The sequence below is a fragment of the Vulpes lagopus genome, chromosome 3 (assembly GCF_018345385.1).
Source record: "Vulpes lagopus strain Blue_001 chromosome 3, ASM1834538v1, whole genome shotgun sequence".
Classification (NCBI taxonomy): domain Eukaryota; kingdom Metazoa; phylum Chordata; class Mammalia; order Carnivora; family Canidae; genus Vulpes; species Vulpes lagopus.
In genome coordinates, this window is record NC_054826.1 from 100962012 (window position 1) to 100979545 (window position 17534).

Here is a 17534-nt window from a genome sequence, read left to right on the forward strand (position 1 = left end):
TCAACGGCCTCACTATTTCACATATATGCACACACACACACACACACATATGTCACTTATATACAATGTGAACACCTTCAGGCTGCTGTATTTCTTCTGAGTTTGTTAATTTTCCCTTTCATGGTCCGAAAGGACGCCCCTGAGTTGACGATCATCTGAGAGATGCTCACTGTCCATTATCACTAAACATCGTAATTCATGAGTGCTCAGTGCGTGGCTCTTTCTTACTCCTCCCCACCAGATATAGTTTTATATTGAACTTTTTTTTTTTTAACACTTATTTATTTATTAGAGAGAGAGGGAGAGAGGAAAGGCCGAGGGAGAGACTCTTCCAGCAGTCTCCCTGCTGAGCGCGGAGCCCGACGAGGCTAGATCTCACAACCCACAAAATCATGACCTGAGCAGAAACCAAGAGTGGGATGCTCAGCAGGCTGGCAACCCGGGCACCCACCCGCGACCTACTTTTGATTTCAGTCGCTTCAGATTCCAGCTGAGGTGCTCAGCAATTCTTGCTGTTTATAATGGCCTCAGATATTCTCGAATATTTTGGCTACAAGACATCTTTATGCTTTTAAGAATTATCAAAGAGTTTTTGTTTATGTGAATTATATCTACCAACATTTACGCATAAAATATGGGCCATATGCAACATATCTGCATAAAATGTATCTAATTATATCTACCAACATTTACGCATAGAAGTTAAGGCATTTAAAAATATTTATTTTAGGGCGTCCAGGTGGCTCAGTTGGTCAAGTGTCTGATTTCAGCTCTGGTCGTGATCCCTGCCTCAGGCTCCCTGCTTCTCCCTTTGCCCCTGCCCCTGCTCATGCGCATGCTCTTTCTCTCCCAAATAAATAAAATCTTAAAAAAAAAAAAAATATATATATATATATATTTGTTTTATTTTTATTTTTCTTAAAGATTTATTTATTTATTTATGATAGACAGAGAGAGAGGCAGAGACACAGGCAGAGTGAGAAGCAGGCTCCATGCAGGGAGCCCAACGCAGGATTTGATCCCAGGACTCCAGGATTGTGCCCTGGGCCGAAGGCAGGTGCCAAACCGCTGAGCCACCTGGGGATCCCCTATATATTTGCTTTTTTTATTTATTTTTTAATTTTTTATAAAATTTATTTATGATAGTCACACAGAGAGAGAACGAGAGAGAGACAGAGACACAGGCAGAGGGAGGCAGGCTCCATGCAGCGGGAGCCCGACGTGGGATTCGATCCTGGGTCTCCAGGATCGCGCCCTGGGCCAAAGGCAGGCACCAAACCACTGCGCCACCCAGGGATCCCTATATATTTGCTTTAAAATAACAGTGACACGTTCATTATAGGTTAACATAAATAACTTAGCTTCTAGGAAAAATATATACCTTTCCCCATATAAAATAATTTGGTAGGAAGAGTGACATTGTTTAACATTTTGCAAATCTCTTTAGTATGTGCGTCAACGGCAGACGGCTGGACGCTCACGTCTACTCCTGCACTCCATCTGTTGCATTATCTCACGTCCCATAGCCTCTGGAAAACTTAGCAAAAAAGGCACAGACATCTTAGTATTATCATGAAAATAGTTTTGTCCCGGAACCGTCTTGGTTGTCCCCAGGGGCTTCAACCACTTTGAAAACCTACAGGTGCACACCATGGCCGATAAGCAGCATTATTACACGGCTGTGGGGCCCTCGGTGTGCCGTCCTCGACGACGCTTCCCAGAGAGAGTCTTCATTTCTTTATTCGGAACAGCGATTGCTTGTTGTCCAGGTCTCGTCCTACTTTTTCCGCAGGTCGGGGAGTACTCACTGCCTCACTGCGTGCTGGTGAATGGGCTTGCACACGTGGTGGTCGTTGATACCAGAGTTTCTAATTGGAATTGAAGTACTTGAGAGCTGGGAATGCGGAGAGGAAACTCCCAATACCATGTGGGTTGTGTTTCCCCTTGGATTCTCTTCCCACCGGGCCGCATGAAGGAGAAAGCCTCGGGGTGCGGCTCCCATAATACCTTAACTAACTTAGGGTGTCTTTGACTCACTTGCGTATTTTCCAATTTAACATAAGGTTAGCCCAAATCTTAGAGCCTTAGGCTGGCAGGAGTGTCTAGCTAGGATTCAGTGATATTATTTTTAATCATCTTATTTTTATTATTACCATCCAGGTAGAGCAAGTCATTTTTGATTTTTGACTTGTTTAATTTTTAAAAATATTTGCTTTTGTAGAAGTACACAGATTTAGGGAAGAATAGACACTAAATAATGACACGAGCGGTGTGAGTATTAACGCGAGTGACTGAGGTTTGGAAAAAAGAACTGATTTAATTCGATCTTCGAATTACAGGGAGTGAAATCAAGGCACAGAGGAAATGGGCTTGGCTGGAGGGGCCGCTCTGAGGCCCTGGCCTCTTTAACACCCCCCCCCCCAATCCAGAGCAATCCATCCCGACCCGCAGCAGCAGGAGTGGGAAAGTCTACGCCTTGGGGCCTTGGGGCCTGTGCCCGCAGCCAGACAAATGCAGGCGAAACCCCCTGTAATCTGGGGCAGAAAGCTTAGCCTCTGACTGCGAGGTTTCCTCACTTATGAAGTTGACATAATCCCTCTTTCACCTTAGTATTTTGCCAATATTAAGTGAGATAATATTTTAAACGATTTAAGACGGCTCCTGGCACCTCAGGAGACAGAGCTATTTTTATTAGCCGAAGTTCTTCTCCGTGAACTGCAGAGCATTTGGAGCAAAAGAATCTTCTTAGCCAGGACTTGGCTCCACTGCGTGTGAACTGCATCTGCCACTTGGATCCTTAATTAATTAAAGGCTGCAAATCACTGCACTTCTCCGGAGGAGCCGAGCGCCTGTGGCCGGGGAGGAGGTGGGAGGCCGGACGGATGCTCGGATGCTCGCGTCTGCTTCTGCATTTGATCACTTGTGTGACCAAAGGGTTAAACCCGCGGAAGGCAGAGCTCCGGCCTCCGGCTGGGCGGCTGGGCTCGTGCGCAGCCAAGTGCGCTCCCTTTGTGAGCAGGAAAGCCTGGCAGCGTGTTTGTTGTGGAAACTGACGTGATCAAAGTGGAGAGAATTAAAACGATCCATCGGAGTAACAGCCCGGCCTGGACCATCCCGGCCCTGCCCGGGGCCTTGGCCCGGGGCCTTGAACCTCGACGCCCCGCCGAGGACGCCCGGCCTGGGCCAGCGCTGGAGAGGCCTGAGCCCGTCTGTCTGGGGGGCCGGGGGCCGGTGCCGCTGGGCCCGAGCTGGGGCTCAGGCGACTTCAGGGTGGGGCCCAGGTTGGGACCCTGACCCCAGCGCTTGGGGCCGCAGGTGTGGGGCCGGGGGCGCTCCCCAGGGCGGCGGGCGCTCTCCCAGTGGAGCATGTGGGGGGAGAAAGCTGCTAATTGTGCTGATTCCGTGCCAATGGCACAGCTCTGAGTGTTCGAGGCATTATGTCATGCTTCTCCCCAGAGCGGCCTCCAAATGTTGAAAAATTCTTATTACGATTAAGTAGAATTAAGAGTCCCTAAGTGGCTGGCATGATTTTGGATTGTTTGCTCACTTAGTCCTTGATCCCAGGATGAGGATTAGCGAGGCTCTTTGATATTCTCTCAAGTATGAAATGACCTTGGAGCCCCAACTGTTGCTGAGTGGGGTGGGATGCCCCCACGAGGCCCCCCGCGCCCCGAGACGAGGCCCCCCGCGCCCCGAGACGGAAGGGGGGTAAGAGGGCCTTAAAGCAGCTCGTTCCTACTTAGTACTTCAGAGACGGGGAAATGGGGCCCCGAGACACAACAACCTGCGCACCTTACAGGGTCTTCTGCTTCTCAGGCTACGGCGTGCCCGTCGCCCCGTCAGCGAAGCCCCAGAAAACCCACTCGTGGCCTCGAACGGTGCCCAGAGCGGGCGCGTCACATCGTGGGCACCTGCAACTTGAAATCCCCGAGGGCTATCACTCTTTTTATTTCAAAAATAACGATCTCACTTGTTGTCTATGTCCTGGCCCACCCTTTTCTTTTTTTCTGTAACGTTGGTCCCTCCAGGGCACACTCACAGGCCTCCCCAGGGCACACTCACAGGCCTCCCCGGGGCACATTCACAGGCCTCCCCGGGGCACACTCACAGGCCTCCCCAGGGCACACTCACAGGCCTCCCCGGGGCACACTCACAGGCCTCCCCGGGGCACACTCACAGGCCTCCCAGGGCACACTCACAGGCCTCCCAGGGCACACTCACAGGCCTCCCAGGGCACACTCACAGGCCTCCCCGGGGCACACTCACAGGCCTCCCAGGGCACACTCACAGGCCTCCCAGGGCACACTCACAGGCCTCGCCGGGCACACTCACAGGCCTCCCCGGGCACACTCACAGGCCTCACAGGGCACACTCACAGGCCTCCCCGGGCACACTCACAGGCCTCACAGGGCACACTCACAGGCCTCCCCGGGCACACTCACAGGCCTCCCCGGGCACACTCACAGGCCTCCCAGGGCACACTCACAGGCCTCCCAGGGGCACACTCACAGGCCTCACAGGGCACACTCACAGGCCTCCCGGGGCACACTCACAGGCCTCCCCAGGCAGGGGCAGGGAGCCGCAGAGCGGGGATCATTAACACGCTCCAGGCCGAGCCCAGTGAGATAATTGAATGATCCTAATACCTTCTGCCCAGCGCTTTACAAATCACCAAGCGCTTTCTAATCTCTTCGGCGTTAATCCCTGCACAGTCCTGGGGGGAGCCGGGGGAGGCCACCGCGTCCGGGGGCGGCGCCGGTCTCCGCGGCTTCCCTGGGGCCTGACCCCGGCGCCCAGGCCCGGCAGGTGCCCCCGCCCCGTCCCCCTCCCGGTCCCGGTCTCCGGCTCTCGCCTTCCTGCGGGGGGAGGGAAACTCTTTGCACAGACTCTCCCCCCACCCCCAGGGATGGGACGGGGGAGCGCAGGGAGGGCGCCAGACGGGGCGGGGGGGGGGGGGGGGGGGGGGGGGGCAGCTGCACACCTGCCCTCAAAGGGCGGGAAGGCTTGGGGGGTGGGGGTGTGGGGGCTGCTCCCCGCAGTCGCTGCCTTGGGGCGCGGCTGACTCTGGCCTCCCCGGCTCAGGGCCCGCGGCCACGGAGGGGAGGGGCGGTGGGGCCTGCGGGCAGGGGGTGAGGGCAGGGCAGGGGGTGCGGGCGGCCTGCAGGGGGGATGGGGAGGGGGAGGGGCGTCGGCCCGGCTGCAGAGCCGCGGGGAGGCCTGGGGGGCCCTGGGGGTGCGGGCAGGGGGGGAGGGGGTGCGGGCGGCCTGCAGGGGGGGAAGGGGGCATCGGTCCAGCTTCAGAGTCGTGGGGAGGCCTGAGGGCTCCCCCGGCTGCTGCCCTCTCGGCCAACGCATTGGTCCGCGGGTTTCCTGCCAGGCCTAAGCACCCTCCCAGCACCTCCCCAGCACCCCCCCAGCCCCCCACCCCCTCCCGCCCCCCTCCTACCCCCTGCCACCCCCTCCCAGCACTGTCCTAGCACCGTCCCAGCCCCCCACCCCCTTCTATCCCTCCCGCCCCCTGCCAACCCCTCCCAGCACCCCCTACCCTCCTCCCAGCACCCTCCCAGCACCCTCCCAGCACCCTCCCAGCACCCTCCTACCCCCCTGCGACCCCCTCCCAGCACCCTCCAGCGCCCTCCCAGCACCCTCCTACCCCCCTGCCACCCCCTCCTAGCACCGTCCCAGCCCCCACCCCCCTTTTACCCCCTGTCACCCCCTCCCAGCACCCCCTACCCCCCTGCCACCCCCTCCCAGCACCCCCTACGCCCCCGCCACCCCCTCCTAGCACCGTCCCAGCCCCCCAACCCCCTCTACCCCCCTCCCGCTCCCCCCGCCGGCCGGGGCGTCGCTGCGTCTCGGGGAGGGGGGCAGAGGGGGCAGGGCGGGGGGCGGCGGGGTCACGGGCCGGGGCGCGGGGCCGCGGAATGCGGCAGCCCAGGCAGCGATGATCCGTAGTGACAGGGAAGCTTTCATGTAGCGACACCCGCGGCCACCGGCTGCGAGGCGGAGAGAAAGAACTCTCTGGAATTCACAGCCTCCCCCTCCAACTAATCCGCGGCCGCCCCGCTGCGGGTGACTGGGCTGCCCGGGGCCCGCCGGACGGGGAGCGGGGCGGGAGGGGAGCGGGACCGGGACGGGGAGGGGGACGGGGCGGGGACCGGGGCGGGGAGCGGGACGGGGAGCGGGACGGGGAGGGGAGCGGGACGGGGAGCGGAGCAGGACGGAGAGCGGGGCGGGGAGGGGAGCAGGACGGGGCGGGGAGCAGGACGGGGAGCGGGACGGGGAGGGGAGCGGGACGGGGAGCGGGGCGGAGAGGGGAGCGGGACGGGGCGGGGAGCGGGGCGGGGAGGGGAGCGGGACGGGGCGGGGAGCGGGACGGGGAGGGGAGCGGGACGGGGAGCGGGGCGGAGAGGGGAGCGGGACGGGGCGGGGAGCGGGGCGGGGAGGGGAGCGGGACGGGGCGGGGAGCGGGACGGGGAGGGGAGCGGGACGGGGCGGGGAGCGGGACGGGGAGGGGAGCGGGACGGGGAGCGGGACGGGGAGGGGAGCGGGACGGGGAGGGAGGGGAGCGGGACGGGGAGGGGAGCGGGACGGGGAGCGGGACGGGGAGGGGAGCGGGACGGGGAGGGGAGCGGGACGGGGAGCGGGACGGGGAGCGGAGCAGGACGGGGAGGGGAGCGGGACGGGGAGCGGGACGGGGAGCGGGACGGGGAGGGGAGCGGGGCGGGGCGCGGGCCTGCACACACAGCTCGGGGCGCCCCGCCCGCCGCCCCCCGCCCGCTGCCCGTGCGTCCGGGCCCCTCGGGGACCAGGTTTGCGGACAGGAGCCCGCGCCCGGGCCTCGACCCCCGACCTTTGTGCGCCTGGACGGCGGCCGCCTCCCCTGCCGGCCTAGCGGGCTCCCCGGGCGGAAGTCGGGCCTGTGCCCCCCCCCGGCTCCCCCCGCGGCTCCCCCCCCGCCCCAGGTCACACCCCCGCCCCGCGGCCGCAGGATCCCCTGCCCCCCCCTCGGAGCTCGGGGCCCAGGGCGGCGAATTCCTCCACGCAGGCGGCAGCGGGGCGGGCTGGCGAGTGAGGCCCCTGCGCTGGGGCGACTGTGCGGGGCGGGGGTGGGGGGGCTTCTGTGTCCCCCCGGGGGAGGGGCTGTGCCCCCGGGGGAGGTGCTGTGCCCCCGAGGGAGGGTCTCCATCCCCTCGACCACCATAATAACGGGGGGGGGGGCCGAGGTGAAGCCCATAGCGGGGAGCACCTGCCGGCGCCCCAGTGTAGGCGCACTACCCGGGTTCGTCCCTGGGGTGACCTCTGCAGCGGCCCTTCCCTGGGGGACGGGGTGGGGGCCGGGGGTCACGGGCTGAGCAGGTGGGCTCAGCCTCCCGCCCCCCCCAGGGGACCTTCCTCGCGGCCCAGCAGGTGCAGCCCAGCAGGTGCGGCCCAGCCCCTGTGGCCCAGCAGGTACAGCCCTAAGGGTGCCGCCCACAGCAGCACCTGCTGGGCTCCCCTGCTGGGGTCTGTCCCCAGGAGACCCCCCGCCAGGCCCTCCCCTCTGAAATTCCTCAGGGGTCCCCGCAGCACCCGGAAGAAAGTTCCCACTCTGGCCTGGCACCCAGCCCTTAATGACCAGCACCCGGAGAGAATTAAATACACTTGGTGGAGGCGGGAATCCCAGGAACCCCTTGGCGGAGCGGCTGGGTGGGGCGACCGCAGGCCTCTGTCCTCAGACTCGGGGGTCTCCCCTGGGCCCGGCTCCCCGGGCAGGTACCCCCCCTCACCCCCGCCGCCCTCCTCTTGTCCTTGGCTGTTGCCATTAGGTCCTTGCTTTCCTGGGTCCTTGTCCTTCCTTCAGGACGGAAGGTGTCGGGTGCGGATTTTGCTTCTGGATCCACAGTATCCGAAGGGAATTCGAGACGAACACTTTCATTTCAAAACAATTTTTTTTGAATACTTTCATTTTTAAGGGTTTTTTTTGCCCGGAGCCACAGGGCTCTCGGCAAAGCCACGGCAGTGTCCGTAGCTACCCGATGCTCCCTGCCAGCTGGTCTGCGTTTCCGAGTCTTGCCCGCAGAGCAGCCGCGTTCTGTACCTGAAGTTGGGGTTTTCCTTGACCAGCTGCCAAGTGAGCCCCCAGACTCTCCCTTAGCTCCTGTCCGCCAGGCCTGGGTGCTGGCAGCCGCATCTTGGCGTTTAGAGGCGTCCTCCGACAGTTGTTTGAGGCTCTCATTAGGAGCAGAGAGGTGGGGGCTTGTTGCCGATGGCCCCACGACGGCTGCAGGCGGGCGACACGTGCGCGGTGGCCTGGATGCTAAGGACCCAGCGCTGCAAGTAAAGGGAAGGAGAGCACGGGGCAGGCGTCAAGGACGGGGGGAGTCCAGCCTGTCTTCCCGGAGGGCGCAGTGAGGCGTCTAGAAGGGCTGAGGTACGCTGAGCGAGCAGGTGGCGGGCCGCGGTGTTAGGAGGGATGTGAGCCAGGATCTTCCACCGTGGAGCAGCGGCCTCGGCCCAGGCCGTGACCCCGGGTCCCGGGATTGAGTCCTGCTTCGGGCTCCTGCAGGGACCTGCTGCTCCCTCTGCCTCTCTGTGTGCGTCTCCCATGAATGAAAAAATACAATCTTAAGAAAAAAAAAAGTCTTGAGGCCAATCAATGGCTTTCAAGCTCTTTAAGTGTGACCCATGGGAAACACATTTTACGCTGAATCCACCGTATACACACACACACACACACACACACACACACACCTCGGAAAGAGAGGTTTTGTGAAATAATCCTTATCCTTACTATATACAATAAACGGATATTTTCTTTTTTTAAAGATTTTATTTATTTATAGAAGGGATAGAGCGGGCACTAACGGCTGGAGGGGCAGACGGAGAGGCAGCCCCTCCTCCCTGCTCAGCGGGGAGCCGGGCGCCAGGCCTGGATCTCAGGACCCCGACCTGAGCCAAGGTTCCCGACGGAGCCCCTCAGGCGCCCCTAAACTGATATTTTCCATTTTACTTTAAAATGCTGATCCTTCCCCAGAACAGTGGTGTCGCAACTTCGTAAATAGCTTGGTTTGGAAAGCTCTGCCCTAGACCATAGTGAGGAGTCTTGATTTTATTCTTGGTGTAACCGGAAGCGTCTGGCAAGTGGTCAGCAGCAAAGTAACATGGTCCGACTGACGTTTTTAAACCCTCACTTTGTTGTCTAGAGAACAAACTGCGTGAGGGTGGGTGAGAGCAGCCGCGGGGAGCGCGGCCGGGAAGCCGCACACGGCTGTGTCTTCGAGTCACAGGTGCACAGGTGTGCACGCGGAGGCGGCGAGTGCTTGGAGCAGAGCGGGTGCAGGCCGCTCTCCGGACCCGCAACCCTAGCAGGGCGAGCCGAGGAGGCGACCCGGCGTGCATTCCGCAATGATGTTTCCTGTAGCAAAACGGGACGTGACTCGCCGTTAGCGACACTGCAGGTGCGGGTGGGCCCCCACCGGGCTCCCGGGGCACAGACGGTGCGTGCACGGCCGGGTGGGTCTGCTCAGGCGTCCGAGGAGCCTCCTGGTGCGTCTGATTCTCTGAAGGCCTCGGACGATGTCCGCGTGGGTCCCGGTTCGACTGTTACTCACGTTAGTTGCTTTTTTAGGGATTCTTTACAGACGTGAAGGACTCTTGTAGCCTAGACCTTGCTCTCTGACTCTGCTTAGAACAACGCTCCCGCCCTGTGACGTCGGCGTGCACAGTCCGGCTGAAGAGCTCCATGTTCTCCTTCAATCTGACTTTCCTTCCGGGGCCGGAACACACCTATTTCCACCTTTCTCGGTGAGCAGACACCACCCTTTGTCTTCCCGGCAGTCAGGGTGTCAGGTTCACCGTCCCTTTTGGGTAGGGAGCTCATCAGCCACTTCATGAGATCCTGGGGCTCCTCCACGCGCCCCTGCGTGGGTTCATCTCCTGTTCGAAGAGTCTTCAGGTAGGAGAACGCGAACGTCCGCGCGAGCTGCTTCCCTAGGGAAGGTAAACGGAGACAATTCCCTGCGACAGGACCCCTGGTAGCACTTCGGCCTTGAGGGACAGCGCAGAGCCAGGGAGCCGACGCAGGCGCCCCTTAGACAAGCACATGTCCTTAGTGGATCAGAAAATACGGCATTTAGGGAATTTAACGCAAATACATCGGTGCGATTTTTTTTTTCACCCCAAAGGTAATAAAACGTAGCTTAACGGCGTTCGCTTTGGAATCAGAAAGCGTGAGTTCGGTCTCTGCCTACCTCAGCAGCGATGAGCCTGGCTCAGGAGCAGATGCTGTAACGTCTCTGAGCTTCGGGTTCTTCGTCTATTGGTCGGACAAAGAATCGTCCTCACAGGCTCATTGCAAAGGTGAGTCGGAGCGTGACGTGCGGAGCACCTAGCACTGGGCGGTGCTTGTCATCAGCAGGCTCTTGACGGAAGACCAGCAGCTGCTACGGTTATAGCGTTGCCGACTTCGGGTGAAAAGACGAAGGCCTGGGTCAGCCCTGACCTCCAACCCCGTAAATGCCGACCGGAGGTCTGGCTGCTGTTGAACTGGAGCAGGACACGTGTTTAAGGGCTGGGCGCATGGGGCTGGCAGCACGGGGTCCTACGTTGGGTGACTTCGCAAAATCCCAGTCTCTTATGTACCTAAGGAAATGGAAAAGCCACAAATTCCTGGCACCCAGCCTAACGGCCCGGATTCTTCTGAGTCAGTATAGTTTGTCCTCCTTGTTCTTATTTAGCAGGAGTTAGGTCCTGACCACAGCTCCTTTCTGTATCCCTGCATCACCGGGATGCTTCCCTGGGCGTTCGGGACAGCAGACCGAGGAGGATAGACACGGCGGAGGCACCATGTTTACGGAGCTGGGGGTCCGCGTAATTAAAGTCGAGATTCCTGTATTCATTCACCCCATAAATATTCCTTTTTTTTTTTTTTAAAGATTTTATTTATTTATTCATGAGAGACACAGAGAGAGGCAGAGACACAGGCAGGGGGAGAAGCAGGCTCCATGCAGGGAGCCTGACTCGGGACTCGATCCCGGGTCTCCAGGGTCGCGCCCTGAGCAGAAGGTGGGCACCAAACTGCTGAGCCACCCAGGGATCCCCCATAAACATTCCTTTAAATATTTATTTGTTTTGGGGAGAGAGAGAGCAAGTGGGGGGTGGTGTGCACACAGGGAGGGAGGCTGTCGAGCAGACTCCGCACCTGTGCAGAGCTGCGGACTCGGGGCTTGATCTCTCGACCTCGACTCCCTGTCAGGAGTCCGACTCTCCCCAGCTGAGCACCCGGGGGCCCTCGGTCCCTAGATATTCGCTGAACTCTGTGTGCGGAGAACTCATGTGTAGACGCTGTACGGTGACAGGACCAACGAACCCCCGCCCTCGCGTGGGGTCAGACCATAAAGACGCAAGTCAACAAAAAAGATGATTACACTCGTGGTAAGTGTGAGGGCGAAGTAAGCGGGGTGCTGAGACGGGGGCTGAGGTCGGAGAGGGCTTCCCGCAGGAGACGGGGTCGAAGATGAGACCAGAAAGCCGGGGCGCCCGGGGGCCCAGCGGTGGAGCGGCCGCCTCCGGCCCAGGCCGTGACCCCGGGTCCCAGGATCGAGTCCCGCGTCCGGCTCCCTGCACGGAGCCCGCTTCCCCCTCTGCCTGGGTCTCTGCCTCCCTCTCTGCATCTCTCATGAATAAATAGATAAAATCTTTATAAAAAGTAAAAGAGGAGACCCAACCGGCAGGCGTGCGACTCGTCAAAGTACAGGCGCAGCGAGGCGCGGAGGCGGAGGGGCGGCCGCGGTCCCGGGAAGGCAGGACGGGCCGGGTCACACACGCCTCCGTGTGTCGAAGGTTTTCTGCGTCTACAGGGCTTTGGAACCCTGCAAGCTGGTTTGCACTAAGAGGAGAGAAAATCTCTGTGGATGGGGCTGCTGGCGGGGGGGAGGGGGGCCCTGGGTTGGCGGGGAGGCCCCAGGAGAAGGGGCCACAGTGCCCTGTCACCGCCCTGGGGGAGGGGGACCAGCCGGGCCGCAGGGTGACGAAGGCTGCGACATCCCCTTGCAGGGACCGCAGGCCACGGGGCGAAGCCAGTCTGCAGCCGTCAGGCCCCGCAGGCAGCGGACAGAAGCTCGACGCCCTTCGCAGATTGGTCCACACCTGAATCCCGGGGGGTAGAGGGGCAGAGCTGGCCGGCCCGGGACCTGCCCCCAGGGACCCGGGGACCCGGGACCGGTGGTCGTCGTGGGGAATCCAGGCGGGGCCACGGGGCCTCGGGCCTGAGCTGAGCCCGCTCCGTGCGCCCCTCGGCACCCCGGGCCAGCTGCATCTCTCCCAGGTGCACACGGCAATTTATTTGACCTTTTTTTTGGGGGGGGGGAGCCAATATAGGAACTTTATTATCCTTGAATTTCAGCTTTATTGGCGTATGATTGAATTATTCACACTTTCTGGGTGTTTCCTCATTTGTAAAATGGGGCAATGCATGCATGTCATCGGCATCAGTGGACAGTGAATGTTCGGGTCCACGGTGTTCAGAAAGTGGCACCTGTCGGGACCAAGCAGCGTCATGTTTGGAACCTGGAAGGGCTACGTTCCCCTGAGTGTGGCGGAGGCCCCGCATTCGAGCGGCTTCCGGGGCAGTGATGATCACCTGAGCTTCCCTTTCCTTATCGGTAAAAAGGAGAAAATGGTTCCCGTGGGGCCTTCCCTTCTCGTAAGGCCGTGAGGAGGATTCGGGGCGCGGTGGGTGCCAGAGGCTCCGGGAGCCCTCCAGCGCTGGGGACACACGGCGACTTCCCGCTGGCCCAGGCGGGTTCCTGTCCGTGCAGGGCCGGTCAGCGTCGCTCTGACGTTCCTGGGACACCAGCCGCACGCTCCTACCTCAGGGCCTTTGCACTTGGTGGTTTCCTCTGCCCGAGATCGTCTCCGCTTGTGCCCGGGCCCTGGCCGGCTCTGTGCCCCTTGGCTCTGCTCAGCCCCCACCCCGGTTTCTTCTGACGTGGTCGCCAGGGCCCGTTTCATGTTCCGTTGTCATCTGGCCCCAGTCACCGGGACGCACGCTCCACAAGGGGACAGACGTGTCCGTTCTTCATCTTTTATTCCTAGTGTGTGGCGTGTATCAAGGCCTCGTGACTCGGCAAGCGACCGAAGACGTTAGGGCTGTATTTCCTTTTTTTTTTTTTTAATTTTTGTTTTTTGTATTTCATCCCCTTTGCAACCCCCCCCCCCCGGGCTGTGGGGTGCACACGAGGGTCACGGCCCAGCCCACGCTCACCCTGGCCCCCGCGTGGGCTCAGCAATTTCGTCTTCAGCTCTCCCCGGTCCCAAACACATCCTCGGTGCGTGATGTCCTGTCCCCTAGGGTTTCGGGGCGGCTTGGGTGCCCGTGTCGAGGGGGTGCTGCGGACCCCGCGGGAGGGCTCCACGAGTGTGCATCTCCGTCTCGCTGCTCTTCTTTCCCCTTCAGCCGGGCGGTGGGAAGAGCACTCTTTGAACCCAAGACGTTGCTGCAACAAGCAGGGTGTCCCATCTTGCCCGGGGGCGCGGGGGGCAAGCCTGCGCATGGAAGGGCGCCTCTCGCAACAACACTTCTCACACTTTTCTCGTGTTCCTGGTATTTTTTAGTGACGAGACTTGAAAGGTGTAGACTCGTGCGATGCCAGTCACTATCCGTCAGCCTCGACTACAGAGCATGGTGCTGTCTCGCATTTTGGGGTATTTTTTTCTTTTTTTCGGGATTCCCTTGATCTCCCAGCAACTCTCGCTGCTGTTTGGCAGGAAATCGGGCCGCGACCACTCTGTGACCCACGACGCGGGGGGCCTCCCCTCCCTTCGGCACCGCCAGACCCCGCGATGCAGACGCTCCCGGGTCGCAGCAGGTGCAGCTCCGGCTGCTCCACGTTGCTCGGGCCGCGGCCCGCGGGGCTTCGTCGGTGGGCGCCGCCGGTCGGAGGATCGCAGCGGGAGCCGAGGGCCCCAAACAGCTGCACGTCCAGGCTGCTCCGCGGCGCACGGTTGGCCGAGGCCGACCCGGACACACGGTCCCGGACTCTGACGCTCCCTGTTCTCTGTGATCTTCCTCTTATATAGAACAGAGCTTAACTTCTGCTTTTGCCGACATAGTTCACAGGAGTTATTTTTGCTCCCCAGACACCAACCTGCCTTTTCTTGGAGTCGAATCAGGTCACAGACCGGCAGCATCTAGACAGCACCCCGGGGCGCCCGGGTGGCTCCGTAGGTTAAGCGTCCACCCCTTGATTTCGGCTCAGGTCTTGATCTCAGGACCGGTAGTTCAGGCCGCACGTTGGGCTGCACCGCGTGGAGGCTTCTTAAAAAACAACAAAAGCAAGCACAGCCTGGTTCTCAACGACGGGATCCAGTTTGGAGAAATTGCATCAGTGAAAAAAATTATGCGTCTGACTTCCAGCCACTCGGTAATCGGATGCTGTTGGGTCTGCACCCGGATTCCTTCGTCTCTGAGACCCGGAGAATCCTCCTTGGGTCCCGTGAAGAGCAGCTCAGCCAACACCAGAGTCCGCGTGGCACAGCGCTCAGGCCGTGTTGGTTTCCCGGCCTCCTCCTCCTCCTCCTCCTCCTCCTTGGGAGGCCTGTGGGCCCGCCGTCGGGGGAACGGGGTCGGGGAGGCCTGAAGGTCGACCAGTGAGAGCTGCCAGCGCGTCAGGGCCTAGAGGCTGGCTCCCCCGAGTGCTCAGCGGACGCGTGTGGTGCTGTTCTTCGCAGGATGTGGAAACACGGCCTGTTCCTTCCATGTGCCTGATGTCTGTCTGTCTATCCGTCCACCCCAGAAACCGCCAGTAATTCCAGTCTCCCTTGGCCTGGGCTCTTCTAGTCCTAGACGGCAGGGCTGAGGAAGAGGAAGACGGAGATGGGGACCGTGGGGGCAGAGTGGTTAAAAGGGGGCAAGGGCGGCTGGTCCCCCCTGGTGTGGTATCGGGGCGTCTGTTACCTGACCCCATGGGACTTTCTTTCTTTCTTTTTTTTTTTTAAAAGATTTTATTTATTTATTCATGAGAGACACAGGCAGAGGGAGAAGCAGGCTCCATGCAGGGAACCCGATGCGGGACTCAATCCCAGGACCCTGGGGTCACGCCCTGGGCTGAAGGCAGGTGCCAAACCGTTGGGCCACCCAGGGGTCCCCCCCATGGGACTTTCTGAGAGACCCTAAACCTGTTGCTTCTCAAGGCCGTCCCTCCAGAGGAGAAGAGGAGGAGGGTTTGTCCATCAGCTCCCGTTCCTCGTTGGCCACACGCTTGCTCCCAGGGACGTTAATTCTTGTACACTTCTGGGTTGTGCAGATGTGGCACCGAGAGGCTCCCACCGCACCGCACCGCACCGCTCGGCGTCGCCTGGGGGAGGAGGCAGGACGAGCATCGTGGACGTGCGGTAAGCGCCGCGAGGTTGCTCTCACAGGGGTCAGTCGGGTCCAGCCAGAGTGTGTCGGCGCGTCGCTTCCTGGGCCACAACAGTGACGCCGACGGGGGCATGTGAGGTCGGGAGGCCCTGAAGGCACCATGAGAGGACCGTGGCGCGAGCACCCGCTGACACGTCGACCTGCGTGCTCTCATGACGTCCGGCTACCACGTTACAGCAAGACACCCCCCCCCCCCGTCCCCCGCCGCCCAACCTTTTTCCTTTTTCCGAGAACAGCATGCTGTCAGCTTCCGTGGGTTCCAGGGTGCCGCGAACATCATCTTCCCTCTTCACCGCCTGCTCGCGACCTCTGTCACCTTCGCTTGCTTGCCTGCGGGGGGGCCCGGCGCCTCCCTCCGAGGTGTGGATCCATACTTGCCTGGTGTGGGCGCTGATGTGCCCAAGATCACGAATCCGAGAAACCACCGAGGAGCCGACCCCGATGCAAACACACGAGGGTTTATTCACAAGCTCGAGCCTGGGTCCAAGTGCACCCGTCACAGCGGAGCAGGGACTTGGACCCCGAGACTAAGAGGCGCAGCAGCTTTATAGGGGCCGGTGGCCAATGGGATACGCAGAAAGTTGCACAGTCATGCAGGTCCGGACCCTCGCAGGTGGCCGATTGAGTTACATTTTACCCTACAGTATCCACTTGAGCTGGCCTATCCCTGAGCCGATTTCCGACTAGGGTGTGCCCCGGTGATTAGGGCGGGGCAGTGCCCTGAGCAGGTCGGCACAGAATGGAGTCGGTCCTGCTCTGCTTGGCCAGGGGTAGGGCATTTTGGTTAAATTTCCTGGGTCCCACAGGCGCTGCAGTGGATTATTCGCTCGGCGTACGACGTCCGAGAGACCCTTGCTGACCCCCTGGCTTCCTGACACCTCCGTTTGCATCCGTCCGTCGAGCAGCGACCCCGGACTCCCTCTCCTGACGAGGAGGATCAGTCACCCTTGAAGACGCTCATGCCCGCAGGTTCCTGGTATAAGGAAGAGCTCGGAGCGAATGGGCCGGCCACAGCGTCAGGGTGAGCAGGAACCTGTGCGTCATCTGAGAGGGGCTCTCTCTCGTCTCACCTTACCCACCTGACGCCCAGGAGCCGCGATCTCTAAACTCGTAGAACCTAAGGTTGAAAAGGACAAACTCGGGGATCCCTGGGTGGCTCAGCGGTTTGGCACCTGCCTTTGGCCCAGGGTGTGATCCTGGAGTCCCGGGATCGAGTCCCGTGTTGGGCTCCCTGCGTGGAGCCTGCTTCTCCCTCCTCCTGTGTCTCTCTCTCTCTCTATCGTGAATGAATAAATAAAAAACAGTTTTAAATAAAAAAAATGAAAAGGACAAACTCTATGAATTTTAAAGATGTGGCCAAAGAACCCATTTGATTCAGACGCTGGGTTCCCCAGCCCCCGTGTGGTCTCGCTGTGCGGTATAAAGCATCGCAGTATGACTGCCGTGAATTAGCACAGACCCCGTCCCCAGCCTTGACGCGGCGCCGTAGCCGCACGGAGCTTCCCAGTGTCCCGTTAGCTTCTGGTGATCAGAGGGGACATGGCTGGGCCAGTGGCTCCTGGGACCGTGCATCCGTCGGGACACTTCTCTGGCCTCAGTGGTGACCTTGCTCCTGGGACGCGTGTCTGGGACACGATGCTGACTGACCGATGTCCCGTGAGCCAGTGAAGGGTGACACCGAAGGCGGCACAAGGGAAGGCGAGCTGACGTCAAAACAAGATTTCAAAAAAAAAAAAGCAAAAACAAAAACAAAAAAAAACAAAAAAAAATGAGATTTCCGTTTCCATGACACAACATCCCTGCCCTTTGGGGCGTAGGAGCGGCTCAGTGCATGTGGCCCGTGGTCCGGCCGCCCCAGGAGTGGCGCTGCGGTGGCGGCTCGGGGTTGGTCTCTCCTCCGGGACACGGCATCTTCACCCAGGCCGCAGCTATGTGCGCCTTGGCGAGAGGGCGTCCGTGCAGCGTGTGTCGTCCTGGCACGCGGTCGTCCGAGGGTCGGTGCCTCTCGTCAGTCTGCAGGTTGCTAAGGGAGGCACCGACGGCGGCGTCTATAGGAAGTCGTCGCGTTCCCTGGGTCGCGGAGCGCGTCCTCTGCAGCGAGCGCGGTACCGGGTGTTACGGTGAGACACGG

The 17534-nt window shown here is 60.4% G+C and overlaps 1 long non-coding RNA gene across 1 annotated transcript; it reads left to right on the forward strand.

Moving 5' to 3' along the window:
- Positions 1-7798: 7798 nt before the first annotated feature.
- Positions 7799-10867, forward strand: LOC121486287. Its single transcript, XR_005986594.1, has 4 exons — positions 7799-8413; positions 9186-9440; positions 9611-9786; positions 10167-10867. It is a non-coding gene; the product is annotated as an uncharacterized LOC121486287 (long non-coding RNA).
- Positions 10868-17534: the final 6667 nt, after the last annotated feature.